This window comes from Bufo bufo, chromosome 2 (assembly GCF_905171765.1).
Source record: "Bufo bufo chromosome 2, aBufBuf1.1, whole genome shotgun sequence".
Classification (NCBI taxonomy): domain Eukaryota; kingdom Metazoa; phylum Chordata; class Amphibia; order Anura; family Bufonidae; genus Bufo; species Bufo bufo.
In genome coordinates this window covers 44,018,665-44,043,939 of record NC_053390.1, presented here as the reverse complement: position 1 = coordinate 44,043,939, position 25,275 = coordinate 44,018,665, and positions in this window count along the sequence as shown.

Here is a 25,275-nt window from a genome sequence, read left to right as displayed (position 1 = left end):
AGTTGTTTTATGTGCAGTAACTTACAGAGTTCCCTCATCACCTTGGACAAAAAAGGGGTACCTTGGTCGGTCAGAACCCTTTTTAGGTAGTCCTACTCGGGAAAACATCTCCATTAACTCCATAGCTATGAGTTTGGCTGAGGTATGTCGCAGTGGCACCGCCTCCGGGTACCGAGCGGCGTAGTCTAGAATGACTAAGATGTGTTGATGCCCTCTGGCGGACTTCGGTACTGGGCCTATGAGGTCCATAGCTAGTCGGTCAAACGGTACTTCGAAAATCGGGAGAGGTACTAGGGGACTACGGAAATGTGGCTGGTGCTAGTTATCTGTCAGGTCGGGCAAGACTTACAAAACTCTTCCACTTCTTTGAATATGTTGGGCTAGTAAAACCGCTGTAGAATACGATCCTGAGTTTTCTGCAGCCCCAGGTGACCCCCGAGAACTAGGGACCACCAACTGTTCAATAGACTCACCCCGTAGCTGGTTTACCTGATACAACATATCCTGATGAACCACAAAACTGGGAAACACTGACTCTGCCCCTGGTTGTTGTGGTTCACCATCTACTATTAACACATTTTCCCAGGCGCAGGATAGGGTTGGGTCCCGACGTTGGCCGGTACCAAAATTATCCCCGGAGAAATTGAGGTCTGCCAATTCAGGACCCGGTGGCAAGTCCTCCACGTCTCCAACCATCACACTTAACGGGGTTTTCTCCCCCTACTGCTGGCCCTTCGGTCTAAGGTTCCCAGGGTTCTGGTCTCCCCCCTGAGCCGGGCCACTCTGCTAGGGTTAACCCTGTCTTATGGGTATCAGTCACTCTCATAGCAGGCCACAGTGCGGGGAAGTCTCTCCCTATTATGAGTTCATAATGTAGATTTGTGGCAACAGCCACCTCTTGCCTCCATCTACCGGCCACCATGGTTAGAGACACCAGCGCGGTGGAGTAGTCTTTTAAGTCTCCATGGATGTACATCACCCTGACTTTCTGGCCAGTATACTCAGTGGACCGCACCAGGGTAGCCTTTACTAAGGTCATCAGACTCCCTGAGTCCAGCAGAGCCTCTGCCGGAGTGTCTCCCACTTTAACCAGGCACAAGTGATCTAGAGACTCTGGGGTATCTGTTGCACACAGCCTCCTGGCATATAGCGACTGACTGTAGCCATAGTTAGTGTCCATGGGCTCAGCCCGATTGGGACAGTCAGCCTTTACATGGCCAGGCTCCTGACACCGCCAGCAGACTATCGGAGCCAGCTCCGCCGTGGGTACATCCTGGGCAGGTTTTATTGGCTCAAATCTCCGAACCTGGGGTGGAGATTTCCAGGGTTTGCCGATCCCCCTCTTGACAGAACCCTCCTTTAGATTCCTGGTAGCTTTAATAGCGATCCACCATCCCAAGGGCATTGCCATGAGACCCCTGACCGATCCAGTGCTGGAGAGGGTATGGCAAAGTCCTCCAGAACATATCGGCTAATAGTCTATCCAGCATGGCCGGGGGACTCAGCACATCAGGCTGTAGCCACTTTTGCAATAGGTGCAGTAAGTCATAATACTGAATCCTTGCAGGCTCATCTGGCTTAAACCCCCACTGACGTACCCGCTGGGCCCGGACCAACACATTCATCCCCAGTCTTGCCAAAATCTCACCCTTTACTTTTTAGTAGTCGGCTGCTTGATCATCCGGCAAGTCGAAATACACCCACTGGGAATCGGATGCCAGGAATGGAGCGACGACCTCAGCCCACTGGTCACGGTGTAGCTTTTCCCTGATCGCCACTACTCGTACATCGCCAGGTAGGTTTCGATTGTCATCTGCGGGCGTCATCTTAGGAATCGCAGCACGGACTGCATTCTGGGCATCGTGGACGCTCAGGGATGCTCCTGCTGTCTGCAAAGCCATCACGTGTTGTAGCAGCAACTGGTTAGTCTTCTGCTGCTGCTTATTAGCCTCACATATCTGCAGGTTTGTCTCTCGCTGCTGCAGATTAGCCTCCATGAGGGCCTTCACAACAGCCTCTATTTTGTCGTGGGGCACTGGTTGTAATACAGTTGGTTTAATGTACGACATACAACTGTGCCTGAAAAATGCAGAAAGCAAAAATATCAGCGCTCACGCCAGCCTCACTGCTGTTGCCCGCATCCTCCACCAATTGTGGGGACTCGCTCTGGTAGACAGGATTAGCGGACGCAGTATAGAGGCAACAACAAGTTCTTTGGATCAAACAGTTCAGTATTTTATTGAAACTTTAGGCAAGTGACAAAACAAGCAGTCATATTCACACAAAAGTCACCTTGCGATGTTGGTGGTAATTCACACCATGCGGCAATTCTGCCTCAAAGAGTCCATAGCAGCACCAACCTGTTTTCACGCCAAAAAGGTAGCAAGCCTTCATCCAGACACAAGGCTCCTAGATCCCAACACAGAGACCTGGCATTTAAAATCCGGTCCGGTATTTGACCTCACCTCGCTGTAAATCAGCCCAGCACCACATGCTGGGAGGAAAATACCTGTTTTCCCAGGCCAAACCTCTCACTGTGTCACAATAATGCTGATCGCGCTAATTTAAACCTATAGATGCTGTGACCCAAGTGTTACCGGCATCCCCTGCGGCCAATGGGGATGCCGGAAATTGGTTTGAATGTGCTCAGCCTTGCTGAAGAGGCTGAGAACATTTAAAATGCAATTCTTATTTTTGGCCAGCAGGTGGCAGGCCAACATAAGAAATGAGCAATTCTCAGTAATAAGTCCAGTTTAAAAATCTATGATTGTTCAAAATTAAAAAATTAAAAGTACAATTTATATGCTCATATATGAGCTTCAAAATCATTAAATAAATAAATAAAAAATATAAAAGTTTAATACCTAAATAACAAAAAATATAAACATCATGGGTATCACAGCGACCGAAAATGCCTGCACTATTAAAATCAAATTTTTTTTTTTCTAATACAGCGAATGTTGTAATGAAATTTTTTCAGTGCTTCTCTTACCCCAAAAAAGTAATAAAATGTGATCAAAAAGTTATACACACTCCAATAAAAACTACAGATTGTCCTGCAAAAACATGAGCCCCGACACAGCTCAGTAGATATAACTATAAAAAAAGTTATGGGGATCAGAATATGGTCATGTAAAAGAAAGTTCAAAGTTTAAATAAATTTTTACACTATTTAGACATAGAAAAACCTATACATATGTGGTATCGTTGTAATCGTACTGACCCAGATCATAAAGGGCATTGGTCAGTTTTGCCGCATACGGACTGCCGTGCGAACAAGACCCGTTAAACGGTGGAGGATTTTTTTTTACTGCTTCCCACTACATTGTATGCCATAATTAATGGTGGCATTAGAAAGTACAACTTTTCTTGCTAAAAATAAGCCCTCATACAGCTTTGTGAACGGAAATATAAAAAAGTCATGGCTCAAGGAAGATAGGGGGAAAAATGAAAAAGCAAAAGTGAAAAAACCTCCGGTGTCCTAAGGGTTAAACCATATTCTTCTCAGTAAGATAAGAACTGAGCTTCTAATGAGTGTTTTTGAGGTCAGAGAGCTGAGAGAAAGGAGCCGTCAGCTGAGCTGCCTGATGGTAAACACAGAGTCGTGTACTAGAGAATCTCAAGGCTGTACAGAGAAAGGGGCCGCAAACTTTTAATAAAGACCAATTGAAAAAAATTATTTTAGCTCAAAATACCGTACAATGCAATAATAATAAAAATGCCCCCAAAGATGTCCATAGCGCTGGGATGCTGCATCATTAGATGTGGCCTCGAAGCATAAACAAACCAGAAGTTTACATACACTATATAAAAAGACACATATGCATGTTTTTCTCAATATCTGACATGAAATCAGAATAAACCTTTCCTGTTTTTCGTCAATTAGGATTACCATAATTATTATTTGTAAAAATATATTGCGTGAAGCTGCACTAATGAGTCAGATAGCCAAAAGTGTGGTGCTCACAGTTGAATAGTTTCACCCACTCTATATAAAATTTGCATATAAAAGTAACATCTGGGCACTCACTGACAGTTGGGTCAATTGAAAGCAATTTATTAATACAAATAAAAAAATAATACATAAGGGTACTTTCACACTTGCTGCAGTGTGATCCGGCGGGCAGTTCCGTCGTCGGAACTGCCCGCCGGATCCGCCGCTGACTGAAAGCATTTGTGTCAGAAGACCCTTACCATTTAATACTGCTGGTCTATTAATCTAGCCCAGGGGTCTCCAAACCCCGGCCCGCGGGCCACATCCGGCCCGATTGTGCGTTCGATCCGGCCCGCCCGCAGCTGGCAGGTTGCAGGAACCAAATCCGCACAACCGCCCAGGGGCGTAACGATCGCGGTCGCAGAGGATGCGACCGCGACCGGGCCCGGCGGTGGGGGGGGCCCGCAGCTCCGTCGCCCCATCGCAAGTAATTTTAACATTTTTATGTAAATGGCTGGTCGCTTGGGCCCCCGGCCTCTGTGAGTAGTTGCGCCGCCCCACCAACCCCAGCCCTGCCTCCATCCATTCGGGCTCCGCCTCCACCCATTCAGGCCTGGTGGCGCTGTGATATCGCGCCAGCCAGGTCTCGCGGGATCACACAACGCACGCTGGAAGACAGGATTGTGGGCTGCAAGCAAGAGCAAGAAGGCGGGAGCGGAGCAGTCTGACGAGGTAAGTATTTTTTTTTTAAATGTGCACACCACCACTGCCTGGCTATAACTCACAGGGGGGCACCTGGCATGGAACTAAATGTCAGGCAAGAAATCCTCCACAGGGGACCAATGGGGAACAAAAATATATTTCAATAAGAAAAAAAGGCAAAAAAAATGGAAAAAAAATTAAACAGATAACAGAGGGGGCAAAAATGCAATATATACACACAGGGGATAAATGATTATGGAATATATACAGAGGGGGCAAAATGGATATATACAGGGCCCCTCTATTTATATCCATTTTGCCCCCTCTGTATATATTCCATTTTCCCCTCTTTATCGATATTCCACTTTCCCCACCTGTGGAGCAAAATTGTATATATCTTATTTTGCCCCCTCTCACATTGTATATATTCTGAGTGAGAGGGGGCAAAATAAAAATATATTCTGAGTGAGAGGGGGCAAAATAAAATGTATTCTGAGTGAGAGGGGGCAAAATAAAATGTATTCTGAGTGAGAGGGGGCAAAATAAAATGTATTCTGAGTGAGAGGGGGCAAAATAAAATGTATTCTGAGTGAGAGGGGGCAAAATAAAATGTATTCTGAGTTTGCTGACATTGCTGTTCTGATGGGGACATTGCTGTGCTGATGGGGACACCGCTGATGGGGACATTGCTGTGCTGATGGGGACACCGCTGATGGGGACATTGCTGTGCTGATGGGGACAACGCTGATAGGGACACGGGTGTCCCCATCAATGGTGTCCCCATCAGTGGTGTCCCCATCAGCACAGCAATGTCCCCAACAGCAGCGTCCCCATCAGTGGTGTCCCCATCAGCACAGCAATGTCCCCAACAGCAGCGTCCCCATCAGTGGGTGTCCCCATGATGGGAATATTGTTTTTCTGATGGGAATATTGTTTTTTTGATGGGAATATTTTTTTTTTTTATGGTAATATATTGCTTTTCTGATGGGGACATTGCTGTTCTGATTTGGCCATTGCTGTTCTGATGGGGACACCGCTGATAGGGACACGGGTGTCCCCATCAATGGTGTCCCCATCAGCCGCGTCCCCAACAGCAGTGTCCCCATCAGTGGTGGCCCCTATCAGCTGCTAATGGGGACTCCGCTGATGGGGACATTGCTGTTCTGATGGGGACATCGTTGATGGGGACATTGCTGTGCTTAAGGGTGACACGGCTGATGGGGACATTGCTGTGCTGATGCTGACATTGCTGTGCTGATGCTGACATTGCTGTGCTGATGCTGACATTGCTGTGCTGATGGGGACATTGCTGTGCTGATGGGGACATTGTTGTGCTGATGCTGACATTGCTGTGCTGATGCTGACATTGCTGTGCTGATGGGGACATTGCTGTGCTGATGGGGACATTGCTGTGCTGATGGGGACATTGCTGTGCTGATGGGGACATTGCTGTGCTGATGGGGACATTGCTGTGCTGATGGGGACATTGCTGTGCTGATGGGGACATTGCTGTGCTGATGGGGACATTGCTGTGCTGATGGGGACATTGCTGTGCTGATGGGGACATTGCTGTGCTGATGGGGACATTTTTGTGCTGATGGGGACACCGCTGATAGGGACACGGGTGTCTTTGCGTTGTTTTGCTAAAGTTTTTTCTCTTTTGTTCTCAGTCATATCATGCTGATTACAAAAACGATCCATGTAAAATATATACATTTAATTTAATACATAACTGATTTTTTTTTCCGGCCCCCGAATACTTGTAAAATCTTCAATGTGGCCCTCCTGTTGAAAAGTTTGGAGACCCCTGATCTAGCCTAAAGGAATTGTCTGCGAGAGCTATCCTTACCTCTTAATACAGATTTACCTGCACGCAAGACGGCATCGATCATACTGCGAACCGGCACCGGAACACAGACAGAGGTCAGAGTGCGGTGCTAGCCAGCGTGGGAGAGAGAAGCGATGAGGACACCAAATCGTGAGTTATAACAATCACACCAAGGTGTAATACGTCTCACGAAATAATAGAAATTGCATGACATTCTGGTAAAGACTGTACTTGAAACTATATGAGAATAAGACCAGCAATAAGAGGTCTATTTACCAAGTTTCTGTGAAGTGGGACGCCGCTTGTATATTCAGTGTAGCGGGACGCCGCTCACTCATACGAATAGTTTCCAGAATTTATACGGGTTCCATACGAACTATATCTGTATGTATGGCCACATACAATTAATTAGTTCACTCTTAGGCCTCTTTCACACGAGCGTGTCCGGATAAGGTACGGATGCGTTGCGACAAACCCGCGCGAGTAGGTATGCAATTGCAGTCAGTTTTGACTGCGATTGCGTTCCATTGTTCAGTTTTCATCGCGCGGGAGCAATGTGTTTTGCACGCGCGTGATAAAAAACTGAATGTGGTACCCAGACCCGAACTTCTTCACAGAAGTTTAGGTTTGGGATCGGTGTTGTGTAGATTGTATTATTTTCCCTTATAACATGGTTATAAGGGAAAATAATAGCATTCTGAATACAGACTGCATAGTAAACTAGCGCTGGAGGGGTTAAATTATTTTTTTTTAACTCACCTTAATCCACTTGTTCGCGCAGCCGGCATCTCTTCTGTCTTGTTCTGTGAGGAATAGGACCTTTAATGACGTCACTACGCTCATCACATGGTCATTCACATGATCTTTTTTACCATGGTGATGGATCATGTGACGGACCATGTGATGAACGTAGTGACGTCATCAAAGGTCCTGTTCCTCACAGAACAAGACAGAAGAGATGCCTGCCTGTGGATTAAGGTGAGTTAAATTATTATATATTTTTTTAACCCCTTCAGCCCTATTGTACTATGCATTATGTATTCAGAATGCTATTATTTTCCCTTATAACCATGTTATAAGGGAAAATAATAAAGATCGGGTCCCCATCATGATCATCTCCTAGCAACGGTGCGTAAAAATCTCACCGCATCCGCACTTGCTTGCGGATGCTTGCGATTTTCACGCAGCCCCATTCACTTCTATAGGGCCTGCGTTGCGTGAAAAACGCACAAAATAGAGCTTGCTGCGATTTTCACGCAACGCACAAGTGATGCGTGAAAATCACCGCTCGTGTGCACAGCCCCATAGAAATGAATGGGTCCGGATTCAGTGCGGGTGCAATGCGTTCAACTCACGCATCACATCCACGCGGAAAACTCGCCCGTGTGAAAGGGGCCTTAAACCCTGAAGATTGCTTCCATGTACCTTTGGAGAAATTTCAATATACACTGCTCAAAAAAATAAAGGGAACACTTAAACAACACGATGTAACTCCAAGTCAATCACACTTCTGTGAAATCAAACTGTCCACTTAGGAAGCAACACTGAGTGACAATCAATTTCACATGCTGTATTGCAAATGGGATAGATAACAGGTGGAAATTATAGGCAATTAGCAAGACACCCCCAATAAAGGAGTGGTTCTGCAGGTGGTGACCACAGACCACTTCTCAGTTCCTATGCTTCCTGGCTGATGTTTTGGTCACTTTTGAATGCTGGCGGTGCTTTCACTCTAGTGGTAGCATGAGACGGAGTCTACAACCCACACAAGTGGCTCAGGTAGTGCAGCTTATCCAGGATGGCACATCAATGCGAGCTGTGGCAAGAAGGTTTGTTGTGTCTGTCAGCGTAGTGTCCAGAGCATGGAGGAGCTACCAGGAGACAGGCCAGTACATCAGGAGACGTGGAGGAGGCCGTAGGAGGGCAACAACCCAGCAGCAGGACCGCTACCTCCGCCTTTGTGCAAGGAGGAACAGGAGGAGCACTGCCAGAGCCCTGCAAAATGATCTCCAGCAGGCCACAAATGTGCATGTGTCTGCTCAAACGGTCAGAAACAGACTCCATGAGGGTGATATGAGGGCCCGACGTCCACAGGTGGGGGTTGTGCTTACAGCCCAACACCTTGCAGGACGTTTGGCATTTGCCAGAGAACACCAAGATTGGCAAATTCGCCACTGGCGCCCTGTGCTCTTCACAGATGAAAGCAGGTTCACACTGAGCATGTGACAGATGTGACAGAGTCTGAAGACGCCGTGGAGAATGTTCTGCTGCCTGCAACATCCTCCAGCATGACCGGTTTGGCATTGGGTCAGTAATGGTGTGGGGTGGCATTTCTCCATGTGCTCGCCAGAGGTAGCCTGACTGCCATTAGGTACCGAGATGAGATCCTCAGACCTCTTGTGAGACCATATGCTGGTGCGGTTGGCCCTGGGTTCCTCCTAATGCAAGACAATGCTAGACCTCATGTGGCTGGAGTGTGTCAGCAGTTCCTGCAAGACGAAGGCATTGATGCTATGGACTGGCCCGCCCGTTCCCCAGACCTGAATCCAATTGAGCACATCTGGGACATCATGTCTCGCTCTATCCACCAACGTCACGTTGCACCACAGACTGTCCAGGAGTTGGCAGATGCTTTAGTCCAGGTCTGGGAGGAGATCCCTCAGGAGACCGTCCGCCACCTCATCAGGAGCATGCACAGGCGTTGTAGGGAGGTCATACAGGCACGTGGAGGCCACACACACTACTGAGCCTCATTTTGACTTGTTTTAAGGACATTACATCAAAGTTGGATCAGCCTGTAGTGTGTTTTTCCACTTTAATTTTGAGTGTGACTCCAAATCCAGACATCCATGGGTTAAAAAATTTGATTTCCATTTTTTTATTTTTGTTGTCCGCACATTCAACTATGTAAAGAACAAAGTATTTCAGAAGAATATTTAATTAACTCAGATCTAGGATGTGTTATTTTTGTGTTCCCTTTATTTTTTTGAGCAGTGTAGTATATACGATTTTATGTACTTAGTGCTGGATTGCTGCTACTTCTCAATTGTGCATATCTTCGAACTGCCTTCTCATATATTTCTAGAGAATTTTAATATAGGACATTCGATCTTATGCTTTTAGCCACACACTGCATGGTTTGTTTAGACCTCTTTCTCCTGACCATTGGAGGTTTATTATATAGAATTGCTGCTATCTCCAGCACCGATTTCACATATCATCTTTATTGTTGTTAATTGAATTATTATTTATTTATTTATTTATTTGTATTAATAAATTGCTTAAAGCGAACCTTTCACCTGCATTTCACTTAATAAACTATCAAAAGTACCTTATAGATCATCCTCATTGTGTTATCATACAGTCTTGTCCCGCTTTTCTGCCATGTATATGCATGAAAAAATCGCCTTATAAAGTACTCTTCTCCAGCTCCACAAGTCACGGTAGAAGTCAAGGGGGTAGCCCTTCCCTCACTCCAGGCTGTAACTCCCCTGCCCTAACCCCGCCTCTATGCAGTCTAATTGACACCCGGCTCAGTCGCTGGGACCGCGCTTGTACAGGCGGCGCATGCGCCGTCGGACTCAAGCGCGATCCTGAATCGCGCATGCGCCGTCCCCGATGCCTGCCTGTCTTCAAGATAGCCATCTAATTAAATCTGGGTTTGTCACATGTGTATATCTATGTATAGATAGATAGCCCCATGAAATATGCAGAGTTTTTGACATATAATACCTGCTGAATATGATAACAATGCTCCAGATGATCACTGGCTTGCGATCTGCGGCAAGTCAACAGTGATCACGTGGACGCATGGAGCGTGAAGATCGGGGCGCGCGCGTGAGGATGAGAAGACAGGCAGGCATCGGGGACGGCGCATGCGTGATTCAGTTACAGGATCGCGCTTGAGTCCGACGGCGCATGCGCCGCCTGTACAAGCGCGGTCCCGGCGACTGAGCCGGTTGTCAATTAGACTGCATAGAGGCGGGGTTAGGGCAGGGGAGTTACAGCCTGGAGCAGTGGCGCACCTACAGGGGGGGTCCAGCGGGTCTGGACCCCCCCTAGAACAACCAACCGAATTTTTTTTTTTTTAATCCTTCAGGGCCGCACCGCCGATCACCACAGGCGGCGCGGCCCTGGATGTAATTGCGGCCGCGGCGGTGGTGGGGGGGGGCAGTGGGAGTACTAGGAGATGAGCGCTTCCATTGTGGAAGCGCTCATCTCCATATCTAATCCATCTGTATCGCCGTCCTTAGGACAGCGATACAGATGCCTGTGCTGTGCTGCGGCAGGGGAGGGAGAGGTGTGTCCCTCCCCTGTTCTTCTGATAGGCCGCAGGCACTAATGCCTGCAGCCTATCAGAGGCCGGCTCAGGCGAGATGACGTCATCATCACGCGCCTGAGCCGGGCAGCACACAGCAGGGACACAGGCCGGAAGAGCCTGCATCGCATCGCTGCTGATGGAGGTAAGTATCAGTGTATTTTTTATTTTATTTTTGTTGTTTTGTTTTTTTTGGAGGGGGGAGCTGGCACTATGGGGGCACTAAAGGGGAGAAAGGCACTATGGGGCATCTGGTGGTACTCTTTTTTTTTTTTAAGTGGCACTTCTTACTGGCACATTATGGGGGGTGGGGGGGGACCATGGGGGAGAGGAGCACTATGGGGGCTCTAAAGGGGCTTTTTTTTACACATTATGGGGAGAACGGCACAAGGGGGCATCTGGTGGCACTATAGGGGCATTATTTGGGGGGCACCATGGGGGAGAGGAGCACTATGGGGGCTCTAAAGGGGCTTTTTTTTTTTTTTTACACATTATGGGGGGCACTATAGGGGAGAACGGCACTATGGGGCATCTGGTGGCACTATAGGGGCATTATTTGGGGGGCACCATGGGGGAGAGGAGCACTATGGGGGCTCTAAAGGGGCTTTTTTTTTACACATTATGGGGGGCACTACAGGGGAGAACGGCACTATGGGGCATCTGGTGGCACTATAGGGGCATTATTTGGGGGCACTATGGGGAAGTGGGGGTACTAAAGGGGCCTTTTTTTCTTATTGGCACATGGGGGCATTATGGCATCTGGTGGCACTAAGGGGGCATTTTTCACTGGCACATTATGGGAGGCACTATAGGGGAGGGCGGCACTATGGAGGAGTGGAGCACTATTGGGGCATATGGTGGAACTTTATGGGGCGGCACCATGGGGGAGAGGAGCACTATGGGGGCATCTGGGGGGTCTAAAGGGGCTTTTTTTTATTGACATATTATGGGGGCACTATAGGGGAGAATGGCACTATGGGGCATCTGGTTGCACTATAGGGGCATTATTTGGGGGCACTAAGGGGAAGTGGGGGCTCTAAAGGGGCCTTTATTCTTATTGGCACATTATGGGGGCATTATGGCATCTGGTGTCACTAAGGGGGCATTTTTTTACTGGCACATTATGGTAGGCACTATAGGGGAGAGTGGCACTATGGAGAGTGGAGCACTATTGGGGCATATGGTGGCACTTAGAAGGGGCATTTTTTACTGGCATATTATGGGGGACACTATGGGGAAGGGAGAGGAGCACTATGAGGGAATTTACTGGGGCACTATATAGGGGTATTTTATACTGGCATACATTATGGGGACATTAGCTCAACAGCGGGCACTAAGCGGGGGTATTTCATGTACTGTCATATTGTAGGGAGAATTATTAGTACTAGGAGGTATTATGCGGAGCTTTGCTAATACTGGGGGGCTATGAGGAACATGATTACTAGTATGGGCACTATAGGGGCATTATTACTACTAAGTGTGCTCTGGCAGAGAATTATTTCTATTTTGGGGAGCCCTGTTACTTTGGGGGGCACCCTGCCACAGTATCAGCTTAGCACAATAATTTTTGGGGGACATTATCTTTATACTATTAGTGTCTGGGCGCAGTTATTTTTTTAGAGCACTGTGTGCCAATAATTGTTGAGGGGGGCACTATCTGTGTGGTAGTAGTATTTCCAGGGGGACTGTTTCTGTAGTATAGTATTGGGGGCACAGCGGGCACAGTATTGGGGGTGGCAGGAAAGGGTGTTCAGAAGATGTGAAGATGATGGAAATGTGGGAAACTAATGTCTGTTTGTTAATCTCTGCAGAGATGGGAGATGGCTGAAAAATCATCATGGCGGTCTGGTCTGAATGGAGAAGATGAGGAATGAGAACGTCTACAACAAAGGTGACATCACTGGATGTAAGAGGTATGTGGCGCTATGTAGGAGAGAAGATGCCATTTGCAGAAGGAGGATTCAGAGCTGGGTGAGGACGGTCAAGGGGGGCAGCAGGCCACGGGCGGGTGGCAGATGGTGGGGGGAACCACAGGCCTTGAGCAGGATCAGGGGAGGGAGGAGAGCGGAGGAGCTTCCTGGCTGTAGCTTGTTATATAAGCAGGCAGTGCAGCCAGGAAGACCCTCCCCTCCGTATGATGTGTAGAGACAGGCCGCAACTATAGAATGTCAGCTGTACAGTGTTTGTTGGGAGTGGCCTATTATATGTAGGAGGGGCTTTTAATAATGGGCGGGGCCAAAAAATCGCGCGCCGCATTGTTGTTTTCCTGCAGGCCTTTTAGAATCGCCAAGTAAAAGAATCAGCAGAACACACTACACCATTTCCATGCATTTTTAAATATAAAGGGGGCTTTGAAAAATTCAATTAGCATAGCGCACTACACATGCCGCATTTTTTTGCCTTTCGGACCCCCCCTAAAGAAAATTCCTGGGTGCTCCCCTGGCCTGGAGTGAGGGAAGGGCTACCCCCTTGACTTCTACCGTGACTTGTGGAGCTGGAGAAGAGTACTTTATAAGGCGATTTTTTCATGCATATACATGGCAGAAAAGCGGGACAAGACTGTATGATAACACAATGAGGATGATCTATAAGGTACTTTTGATAGTTTATTAAGTGAAATGCAGGTGAAAGGTTCGCTTTAAATTGACCCAACTGTCAGTGAGTGCCCAGATGTTACTTTTATACATAATCATTATTTGCCAAATACCAGATTAATGAGAGATATAATTTTTTAAGGCATTTTTATTACTTTCTGCAAAGTCAATAGTTTACATACATTTCATTAACCCCTTAGTGACCAGACTGTTTTGGGCCTAACTGACCAAGCATTTTTCTTCCTTTTTCATTGTCGCATTCCAAGAGCTATAACTTTTTTATTTTTCCGTCTATAAAGCTTTATAAGGGGTTGTTTTTTGTGGGACATAACTTTCTGATTAACTTTTATTAACTCTTTCTGGGAGGGAGATGGAAAAAACAGCAATACTGCCACTACGTTTTTACGTTATAAATTTTACAGCGTTCATTTTTCGGTAGAAAAATATCTTTATTCTCTGGGTTAGTACGATTACAGCGATACCAAATACATATAGCTTTTTTTTTTTTACATTTTACTACTTTTTTGCAATAAAAACCCCTTTATTTAAAAAAAAGAAAATAATGTTTTTGCATTGCCACTTCCCAGGACCCATAACTTTTTTATTTTACTTTCTATCGAGTTGTGTGAGGGCTTGATTTTTGTGGGACGACTTGTATTTTTTATTGGTATAATTTTGGAGTAAATGGCACTTTTTAATCGCTTATTACGTTTTTTCGGTGGCAACTAAGAATAAATTTGCAATTCTGTCTTTTTTTTTATTTTTTATGGCGTTCACCGTAGGGGATAATTTACATATTTATGTAGTCCGGGTCGTTATGGACGTGGCAATACCAAATATATGGGGTTTGTTTTCTTTTTTTTTCATTGAAAAGCGTATTTTCAATGGAAAAAAAAGCGTAATTTTTTAATGGGATTTTTTTATTGAATAAATGAGTTTTTTTTTTTACCACTTAATAGTCCCACAAGGGGACTATAACAGACAGCTTTTTGATTGCTTTTAAAATGCAATGCACTATCCCTATAGTGCATTTGTCACGAGGGTATCAAGAGCCACGTCTGACTCCGTTATACCCGGGGTCAGGAAGTCGCAGCGGGTGGCTGCGCACTCTATATCTAAAGATCACGGTGTTTCTTAGTTATTGTTTTCTGTGTTTGCCTTGCTATCCTTTTTGTCTCTCTCAGGGATCCGTAGCTTCTCCTCCTCAGCTGTTTCTTGTCTGCCACTCCCTACCTCCTTATATTCTCCCCTCACACTTCTCTAGTTGCCAGTTATAGAGCTTCCTGCCTGGACATCTATACTGACCCACTGGAGTGGTTAATCCTGGTTGTCGTTCCTGAGTGCTACCCTCCGGATCCCTGTTTGGCTTATTGTTGTCTCCTGTTGTCGCCCACCTGGGAATATATGTTGAGTCTGTGTTGTCTGTCCTTCCCTTGGTGTTTTCCCTTAGAGTTAGTGGTGCGGACGAGTGTTCCCATCGCCCTGTTCACTACCTAGGGCTCAGCTCAGGGAAAGCCAGGGCTTTAGGCACGTGATCGGCGTACGGGTGAGGAACCCGTCTAGGGACGTCAGGGCAGCCAGGTGCCAGCCGCCAGGTGAGTCAGGGGTCACCATCTTCCCTCTCACTTGGGCAGGGCCTTCCTCGTTCCCTCCCTCTGTGTCACGTATGTGATAGCCACGCCGACCGTGATATTATAACTGGCCCTTACATTTTGAAAAAAAAAAAAAAAAAATTTAATTTTTTGTTTGTTGTTTTTTTTTTTTTCTCTCTACTTAGAATCGAATATGGATCCTATTGATGCCTTGGCAGAACAGCTTCAAAGCCTGTCTTTGGAGGTGGCAGGATTGAAGGCGTCTGTTCTCCAACAACAGCAGCAAATGCAGCAGACCGCACCCCCAGCGGTTGCTATGGGTAACCAGGTTGTCACTGAACCCAAGGTTGCTCTTCCCGACAGATTTTCTGGGGGAAGGGACAAATTTGCAACGTTCCGTGAGGCCTGCAAATTATATTTTAAGTTGCGCCCTTACTCCTCAGGTCATGAAGAACAGCGGGTAGGGATTGTCATTTCCCTGCTTCAGGGGGATCCGCAATCCTGGGCGTTCTCGTTACCCCCTGGTTCTCAGGCTCTTCGGTCAGTGGAGGGATTTTTTGGGGCTTTGGGTCTCATATATGATGACCCTGACCGAGCCGCCCTGGCTGAGTCGAAGTTACGGAGACTCCTACAGGGAGATCGGTCAGCAGAGGAATATTGCTCAGAGTTCCGTAGGTGGGCTGCGGATACTCAGTGGAACGACCCGGCTCTCAGGAGTCAGTTCTGCTCTGGGTTATCTGAAAGGGTTAAGGATGCACTGGCGCTGTATGAGACCCCCCTTTCCCTTGATGCTGTTATGTCCCTCTCTATCAGAATAGATAGACGTCTTAGGGAGAGATCGAAAATTCCGGAGCAATTGGTTACCTCTCCCAAGCAACAGTCAGCCTGTACTGACTTAGATGAGCCTATGCAGCTAGGCGGAACTTCTCGTCAGGTCCGTCTTCCCGAGATTCGCCGTAGCGGGGGGGGCTTGTTTTTTCTGTGGGGGGAGGGGTCATTTCATTAATGTCTGTCCCTCCTTTCTCAAAAACAAAAGACCGTCGGAAAACTACTAACCCCGGGCTGTGCGGAGGATGTCAGCCGGGGGGTATACGTTTCCTCCATACGAACATCTCAATTTGTGTTACCAGCGGTCATTGTTTTTGGTGTTAAGACGGAGTCTATTTCTGTTTTTCTAGACAGTGGAGCAAGGGTAAACTTGATTGATGCCCATTTTGCCCGCACTATGGGTTTGTCTCTCTGTACGCTGCAGAGACCTATTCCCGTATTCGCTATAGATTCTGCTCCTCTGTCTCAGAGAAACCTCACCCACATTGTTCGTAATTTACACCTTCGGGTAGGGGACCACCATAATGAGTGTCTTTCATGTTACGTTCTGGAGGGCCTTCCCTCTCCGGTGGTATTGGGTCTTCCCTGGTTGGTAGCGCACAATCCAGTGGTGGATTGGCAGGCCAGGGAGATATTGGAGTGGAGTGAGCATTGCAGAGAGAATTGCTTAAATAACAATTGCTTAATCGCCTCCATAGCTTCCCTACCTACATTTATTTCGGACTTTGAGGACGTTTTTTCTGAAAAGGGTTGTCAGAAACTACCACCTCATCGTCCTTATGATTGCCCGGTTAACCTGATTCCCGGGGCAAAATTACCCAAGTCCAGGTTGTATAATCTTTCGGGTCCCGAGAGACAAGCCATGAAAGATTATATCTCCGAGAGTCTGGCTAAGGGACACATCAGACCCTCTTCTTCACCCGTGGCTGCGGGGTTTTTCTTTGTTAAAAAGAAAGATGGGGGCCTGCGTCCTTGCTTAGATTTCCGTGAGTTAAACCAGATAACCATCCGTGACCCATACCCTCTTCCTCTCATTCCTGACCTTTTTAATCAGATTGCGGCAGCTAAGTGGTTCTCCAAACTTGATCTTAGGGGGGCCTACAATCTGATTCGTATCAGGGAAGGGGATGAGTGGAAGACAGCTTTTAACACCCCTGAGGGGCATTATGAAAATCTTGTTATGCCTTTCGGTCTGACAAATGCCCCTGCTGTCTTCCAACATTTCGTTAATGATATTTTTAGTCATCTCATCGGCAGGTTTGTAGTCATATACCTAGATGATATCTTAATTTATTCGGCTGATCTGAAAACACATGAGGTGCATGTCAGGCAAGTACTGCAGGTCCTACGGACGAATAAATTATATGCGAAAATTGAAAAATGTGTCTTCGCTGTTCAGGAATTACAGTTCCTGGGATATCTATTATCTGCTTCAGGTTTCCGCATGGATCCTGGGAAGGTCCAGGCAATTTTAGATTGGGATCTTCCTGAGAACCTTAAAGCCCTACAACGGTTTTTGGGTTTCGCTAATTTCTATAGAAAGTTCATTAAAAATTATTCAGTGATCGTTAAACCCCTTACCGACATGACTAGGAAGGGGACGGATTTTTCCAAATGGTCTGACGCCGCTAAAGATGCATTTTCCTCTCTAAAGGAGAGGTTTACCTTGGCACCTGTTCTAATTCAACCTGATGTCTCCCAGCCTTTTATAGTCGAGGTAGATGCGTCAGAGGTGGGAGTGGGAGCTGTATTGTCTCAGGGTCCGTCTCCTGGCAAATTGCGTCCTTGCGCTTTCTTTTCCAAAAAATTATCTTCTGCGGAGAAGAATTATGATATTGGAAATAGGGAACTGTTGGCGATTAAACTGGCGCTTGAAGAGTGGCGTCACTTCTTAGAGGGAGCAATCCACCCCGTCACGGTGATTACGGATCACAAGAACCTTCTGTACCTAGAATCGGCTAAACGTCTCACCCCTAGACAAGCTAGGTGGTCGCTATTCTTTACCAGATTTAACTTTGTAATCACCTATCGTCCTGGGGCAAAAAATACCAAGGCAGACGCATTATCTCGTAGTTTCCCTGGAGGGGGTAATGTTTGTGATCCGGTACCTATTTTACAAAGAGGAGTGGTTGTCTCTGCTGTACACTCTGTTCTAGAGGGAAAGGTGTTAGAGGCTCAGGGGGACGCCCCGGCCTCTTGCCCCTCAGAGAAATTGTTTGTACCGTTAAACCTGTGTCTTGAATTATTAAAAGAACATCATAATTCGGCACTTGCTGGACACCCGGGTAGTAAAGCAACCTTGGAGCTTTTATCTCGTCGTTTTTGGTGGCCAAGGTTGCGTCAGGATGTAATGGATTTCGTGTCTACTTGCTCTACTTGTGCACGCGCGAAAGTCTCTCATACACGTCCAGCAGGGTCTTTATTGCCACTTTTCATCCCCAATAGGCCATGGACACATCTGTCAATGGATTTCATCACTGACTTACCGTTGTCGGCGGGTAAAACAGTTATCTTGGTAGTAGTAGACAGGTTTAGCAAAATGGTACACTTTATTGCGCTACCCGCACTTCCTAATGCTAAAACTCTCGCTCAGGTGTTTATCAGTGAAATCGTGAAGCTTCACGGGGCCCCTTCCGATGTGGTTTCGGATCGGGGAACCCAGTTTATTTCTAAGTTTTGGAAAGCTTTTTGTTCCCGTTTGGGGGTTTACTTGTCCTTTTCCTCAGCTTTCCATCCTCAGTCGAATGGACAGACTGAGCGTACCAACCAAAACCTAGAAACATATTTAGGTGTTTTGTGTCTGAAAACCAAGAGTTGTGGTCATCATACTTACCGTTAGCTGAGTTTGCCATAAATAATCATTATCAGGAGTCCACTGGCAAGTCACCATTCCTTGGTGCATACGGTTTTCATCCCCAATTTTGTACTTTCAAAGAGGGGGGGTCTTCTGGGGTTCCCGAAGAGGAAAGGTTTTCTTCATCTCTTTCATCGGTATGGCAGAAGGTGCAAGTTAACTTGAAAAAGATGAGTGGTAAATATAAATGCATGGCCGATAAGAAACGGTCGCCAGGTCCGGACCTAGGAGTGAATGACTATGTGTGGTTGTCTACTAGGAATATTAAGTTGAAGGTTCCTTCTTGGAAACTGGGTCCTAGGTTCATTGGTCCCTATAAAATAGTAGCCGTCATTAACCCTGTGGCTTTTCGCCTGGAGCTACCTCAGACTTTTAAGATCCATAACGTCTTCCATAAATCGTTACTCAAGAAGTATGTTCCACCTCTAGAACCATCGCCGCTGCCACCTCCTCCTGTTATTGTGGATGGTAATCTGGAGTTTCAAATAGCCAGAATTGTTGATTCTCGTCGGGTCCGCCGCTCTCTTCAGTATCTTGTGCATTGGAGGGGTTACGGTCCCGAGGAAAGAATGTGGGTTCCAGCGTCGGAGGTAAACGCCAACAGGTTAATTCAGACTTTCCATGCCTCTCATCCGGAGAGACCTGGTCCTGAGTGTCCGGAGGCCCCTCGTGAAAGGGGGGGTACTGTCACGAGGGTATCAAGAGCCACGTCTGACTCCGTTATACCCGGGGTCAGGAAGTCGCAGCGGGTGGCTGCGCGCTCTATATCTAAAGATCACGGTGTTTCTTAGTTATTGTTTTCTGTGTTTGCCTTGCTATCCTTTTTGTCTCTCTCAGGGATCCGTAGCTTCTCCTCCTCAGCTGTTTCTTGTCTGCCACTCCCTACCTCCTTATATTCTCCCCTCACACTTCTCTAGTTGCCAGTTATAGAGCTTCCTGCCTGGACATCTATACTGACCCACTGGAGTGGTTAATCCTGGTTGTTGTTCCTGTGTGCTACCCTCCGGATCCCTGTTTGGCTTATTGTTGTCTCCTGTTGTCGCCCACCTGGGAATATATGTTGAGTCTGTGTTGTCTGTCCTCCCCTTGGTGTTTTCCCTTAGAGTTAGTGGTGCGGACGAGTGTTCCCATCGCCCTGTTCACTACCTAGGGCTCAGCTCAGGGAAAGCCAGGGCTTTAGGCACGTGATCGGCGTACGGGTGAGGAACCCGTCTAGGGACGTCAGGGCAGCCAGGTGCCAGCCGCCAGGTGAGTCAGGGGTCACCATCTTCCCTCTCACTTGGGCAGGGCCTTCCTCGTTCCCTCCCTCTGTGTCACGTATGTGATAGCCACGCCGACCGTGATAGCATTGCATTTTAATAGCAATGCTATTCTGACATTGAACACCAGGCTGCACCAGAGAGGCGCAGCCTGCTGGAAATTACTGAAGGCTGGTCTGGGGCCTACATTAGACCCCAGGCAGCCTTCACACACATGGGCACCCCGCGATTGCATTTGCGAGGAGCCGATGGGAGACAGAGGGAGTCCGCTCCCTCTGTCAGCACTTTACATGCAGCGGGTGCCATTGCCCGCGGCATGTAAAGTGTTAAACAGCCCGGATCGGCACTCCTACCGGTCCGGGCTTTTAGAGCAGGGCCGCGGCTCTCATGTGAGAGCCGGGTCCCCGCTGCACGAGGGACCCGTGCATCGCTTAGACTGGGCTACTGTAAAAAAGCGGCGGCCCAGCCTAAGGCCCCTTAGTGACTGCCGTAAAAACAAGTATGGGTGGTCACTAAGGTGTTAATATTCGATACCATTGCCCTTAAACTGTATGACTTGGTTCAAACGTTTTGGATATCCTTCCAAAAGCTTCTCACAGTAGTTGGTCAGAATTTGGGCCTATTCCTCCTGACAAAACTGGTGTAACTGAGCTATGTTTGTTGGTCACCTTGCTCGCACCTGCATTTTCAGCTTTGCCCATAAATTTTATTCAGATCAGGGCTTTGTGATGGCCACTCCAAAACATTGACTTTGTTATCCTTAACCCTTTCTACCCCTGGCCAGTTTTCACCTTACTGCCCAGGCCGTTTTTTGCAAATCCGACATGTGTCACTTTATGTGGTAATAACTTTAAAACGCTTTTACTTATCCAGGCCATTCTGAGATAGTTTTTCGTCACAAATTGTACTTCGGCACATCCCCAAAAAATAAAATGGCATTCACAAAATGATCCAAACATGAAGTAGACATATGGGGAATGTAAAGTAATAACTATTTTTGGAGTTATTACTATCTATTATAAAAGTAGAGAAATGTAAATTTGCGACTTTTTCCACATTTTTGGTAAATTTGGTATTTTTGTATAAATAAAAATGAAATTTTTTGACCCAATTTACCACTGTCATAGTGGTAAATTGGGTCAAAAAATTTCATTTTTATTTATACAAAAATACCAAATTTACCAAAAATGTGGAAAAAGTCGCAAATTTACATTTCTCTACTTTTATAATAGATAGTAATAACTCCAAAAATAGTTATTACTTTACATTCCCCATATGTCTACTTCATGTTTGGATCATTTTGTGAATGCCATTTTATTTTTTGGGGATGTTAGAAGGCGTAGTAGTTTAGAAGCAAATCTCAAAAATTCTGCAAAAAATCTGCAAAATTTCCAAAACCCACTTTTTAAGAACCAGTTCAGGTCTGAAGTCACTTCATGAGGCTTACATAATAGAAACCACCCATAAATGGACCCATTTTAGAAACTACACCCCTCAAGGTATTCAAAACTGATTTTCCAAACTTTCTTAACCCTTTGTTGTGTTCCACAAGAATTAATGGAAAATGGAAATGAAATTTCAGAATTTCACTTTTTTGGCAGATTTTCCATTTTAATCCATCTTTTCCGGTAACAAAGCAAGGGCTAACAGCCAAACAAAACTCAATATTTATTGCCCTGATTCTGTAGTTTACAGAAACACCCCATATGTGGTTGTAAACTGCTGTACAGGCACACGGCAGGGCGCAGAAGGAAAGGAACGCCATATGGTTTTTGGAAGGCAGATTTCACTGGGATAATTTTAAGCTGCCATGTCACATTTGAAGCCCCCCTGATGCACCCCTAGAGTAGAAACTCCAAAAAATGACCCCATTTTGGAAACTACGGGATAAGTTGGCAGTTTTGTTCGTACATATTATTTTTGGTTGCTCTATATTACACTTTTTGTGAAGCAAAGTAACAAAAAGAATTGCTGTTTTGGCACTATTTATATTTTTTGCTATTTACAGTGTTCATCTGACAGGTTAGATCATGTGGTATTTTTATAGAGCAGATTGTTACGGATGCAACAATACCAAATATGACTACTGTATTTTTCGCCCTATAAGACGCACTTTTTCCCCTCCAAAAGTGGTGGGAAAATAGCAGTGCGTCTTATGGGGCGAATGCTGCATTTTGCCGAATTTTCAATGATACGCCGCGCCGCGATGCCGTGGGAGGAGGGGCTGGGGGCCGGCATCTGCTTTTATAATGACAGCGGGGCCCGTGCAGTGACTGTATTCTACTACACGGGCCCCGCTCACTGTATATAATCGTATCTGTAATTGTTATGTATATAATCGGGTAATCAGCGCCTGTATACTTACAAGCGCTTGGTAGCAGAGAGGAGGGAGGAGGCAGGCTGGGAGGATGGGCGCTGGCAGCGTGAGTCACTACGTCACGCGCCTGCACCGCCCAGTTTATGAATGAAGCAGGCGGCGCAGGCGCATGACGTAGTGACTTACGCTGCCAGTGCCCGTCCTCCCGGCCTGCCTCCTCCCTCCTCTCTGCTACCGAGCGCTTGTAAGTATACAGGCGCTGATTACCCGATTATATACATAACAATTAACAATTACAGATACGATTATATACAGTGAACGGGGCCCGTGTAGTAAGAGAAGACGTCATCGGCGCACTGAGGAAGTGCTGAGGAAGCGAGCATCCTTCTCTCAGAGCGCTTGCGCCGAATGAAGACACAGGGGCAGGCGCGGGATTTGAATTGCAGGCAGGGCCAGCCGGAGGAGGAGAGCGCTCGCTGGCCCTGTCAATCAACTGGAGGAGGGAGCGTTTTTTTAAAAGGAGGATGCGGCGGCTACCGGCAAGTAGACGCCCTACTTGCTGGTAGTGAAGTAATTTGCATATTTTAAAAGCTCGATTTTTAATGAAACGAAGCCACAGAACAAGGTAAGAGCCCTATATAGGGAATAGTCGTACAATAATAATTTTAATATGCCCAAAAATTAAAAATGAGTTTTGGGGAATTACAGAAGCCCTTTAATCTGCGTGGTTAGGTCATGTGATATTTTTATAGGGCAGGTTGTTACGGACGTGGCAATACCTAATATGTCAACTTTTTTTTAATTTATTTCACTTTAGCACAATAATAGCAGTTTTGAAGCAAAAAAAAAATCATATTTTAGTGTCTGTATTGTCTGAGAGCGATATCTTTTTTATTTTTTGACAGATTGTCTTAAGTAGGGTCTCATTTTTTGCAGGATGAGGTGACGGTTTGATTGGTACTATTTTGGAGGGCATACGTCTTTTTGATCGCTTGGTGTTGCAATTTTTGTAATGTAAGGTGACAAAAAATGGCTTTTTATTTTACTTTTTTTACGGTGTCCACCTGAGGGGTTAGGTCATGTGATATTTTTATACAGCAGATTCTTATGGATGCAGCGATACCTAATATGTGTACTTTTTTTTATTGAACTTTTACACAATAACAGCATTTTTAAAACAAAATAAAACATGTTTTCGTGTCTCCATATTCTGAGAGCCAACTTTTTTTTATTTTTTGGGCGATTGGTATGATTTTGGGGTGTGTATGACTTTTTGATCGCTTGGTATTACACTTTTTGTGATGTAAGGTGACAAAGAATTGCTTTTTAAATATTTTTTTTTTTTTTACAGTGTTCACCTGAGGGGTTAGTTCATGTGATATTTTTATACGGCAGGTTCTTACGGACGCGGCAATACCTAATATGTATACTTTTTTCATTTAAGTTTTACACAATAACATTATTTATTAAACAAATAAAATCATGTTTTATTGTCTCCATAGTCTGAAAGCCATAGTTTTATTATTTTTTGGGTGATTGTCTTAGGTAAGGGGCTAATTTTTTGCGGGATGAGGTGACGGTTAGATTGGTACTATGCCTAGTTGATCGCTTGGTGTTGCACTTTTAGTGATGTAAGGCGACAAACATTTTTTTTTTTAGCAGTTTTTATTTTATTTAGGAGTTAGTTCATGTGATATTTTTATAGAGCCGGTCGATACCTAATATGACCCTATGTTTAAAAAATATATATATATTTTGGGAAAAGGACGCTTTTTCTTTTTACTTGAAACTTTAAATTTTTTTGTAAAACTTTATTTTTTTTAAACTTTTTTTTCACTTTATTTTTTGTCCCACTCTGGGACTTCAACTTTTGGGGGTCTGATCCCCTTTACCATGCATCACAATACTTCAGTATTGTGATGCATTGGCTGTAAGTGTATTACCAGAGTATCAGGGGGCTGGATCTCACAGGGTTACATGGTCCATGCTGATACAGTCCTCGTTTCACTGTGGATATTGACACAATCTTACCAGCTTCCGCCATCATCTTCACAAGGTCTTTTGCTTTTGTTCTTGGGTTGATATGCACATGTCGGACCAAAGCACGTTCATCTCTGGGACACAGAACCCGTCTCCTTCCTGAGCGGTATGATGGCTGGACGTTCCCATCTTGTTTGTACTTGCGTATAATTGTTTGTACAGATGAACAAGGCACCTTCAGGTATCTTGAAAATTGCACCCAAGGTTGAGCCAGACTTGTGCAAGTCCACAATTCTCTTCCTGATATCTTGGCTGATTTCTTTAGACTTTCCCATGATGCTACACAAAGAAGCAGTGTATATCAGGTATGCATTTAAATACATCCACAGGTGTGTCTCCAATTAAGGTGCCCGTGCTGCGGACCGCATACGGCGGTTCTGCAATACATTGGGCACCGGCCGTGTGCATTCCGCATCATGGATGCGGACTCATTTACTTGAATGGGTCCGCAAATCCGGAGATGCGGTGCAGAACGGAAGCACGGAACAGAACCCCACGGAAGCACTACGGAGTGCTTCCGTGGTGTTCCGTTCTTCCGTTGCGCACGGACGGATCACGGACCCCATTCAAGTGAATGGGTCTGCGATCCGCATGCGGCTGCCCCACCGTCGGTGCCTGTTCATTGCGGACCGCTATTTGCAGTCCGCAGCACGGGCACGGAGCCCTTACGTTCGTGGGCAAGAGGCCTAACTCAGATGTTGCCAACAAACCTAACAGAAGCGTCCAAACACATGACATCATCCTATGGGCAGGCCAGGATTGTTTAAAGGCATAGTAATCTTAGTGTAGGTAAACTTTTGACATTGCAGAAAGTACCGTATTTTTCGCTTTATAAGACGCACCTGATGATAAGACGCACTTAGGTTTTTGAGGAGGAAAATAAGAAAAAAATATTTTGAACCAAAAGGTGTGCTTTTGAACTAATGGTGGTCTGTGGATGACACTATTATGAGGGGTCTGTGGATGACGCACTGTTATGGGAGGATCTGTGGATGACGCACTGTTATGG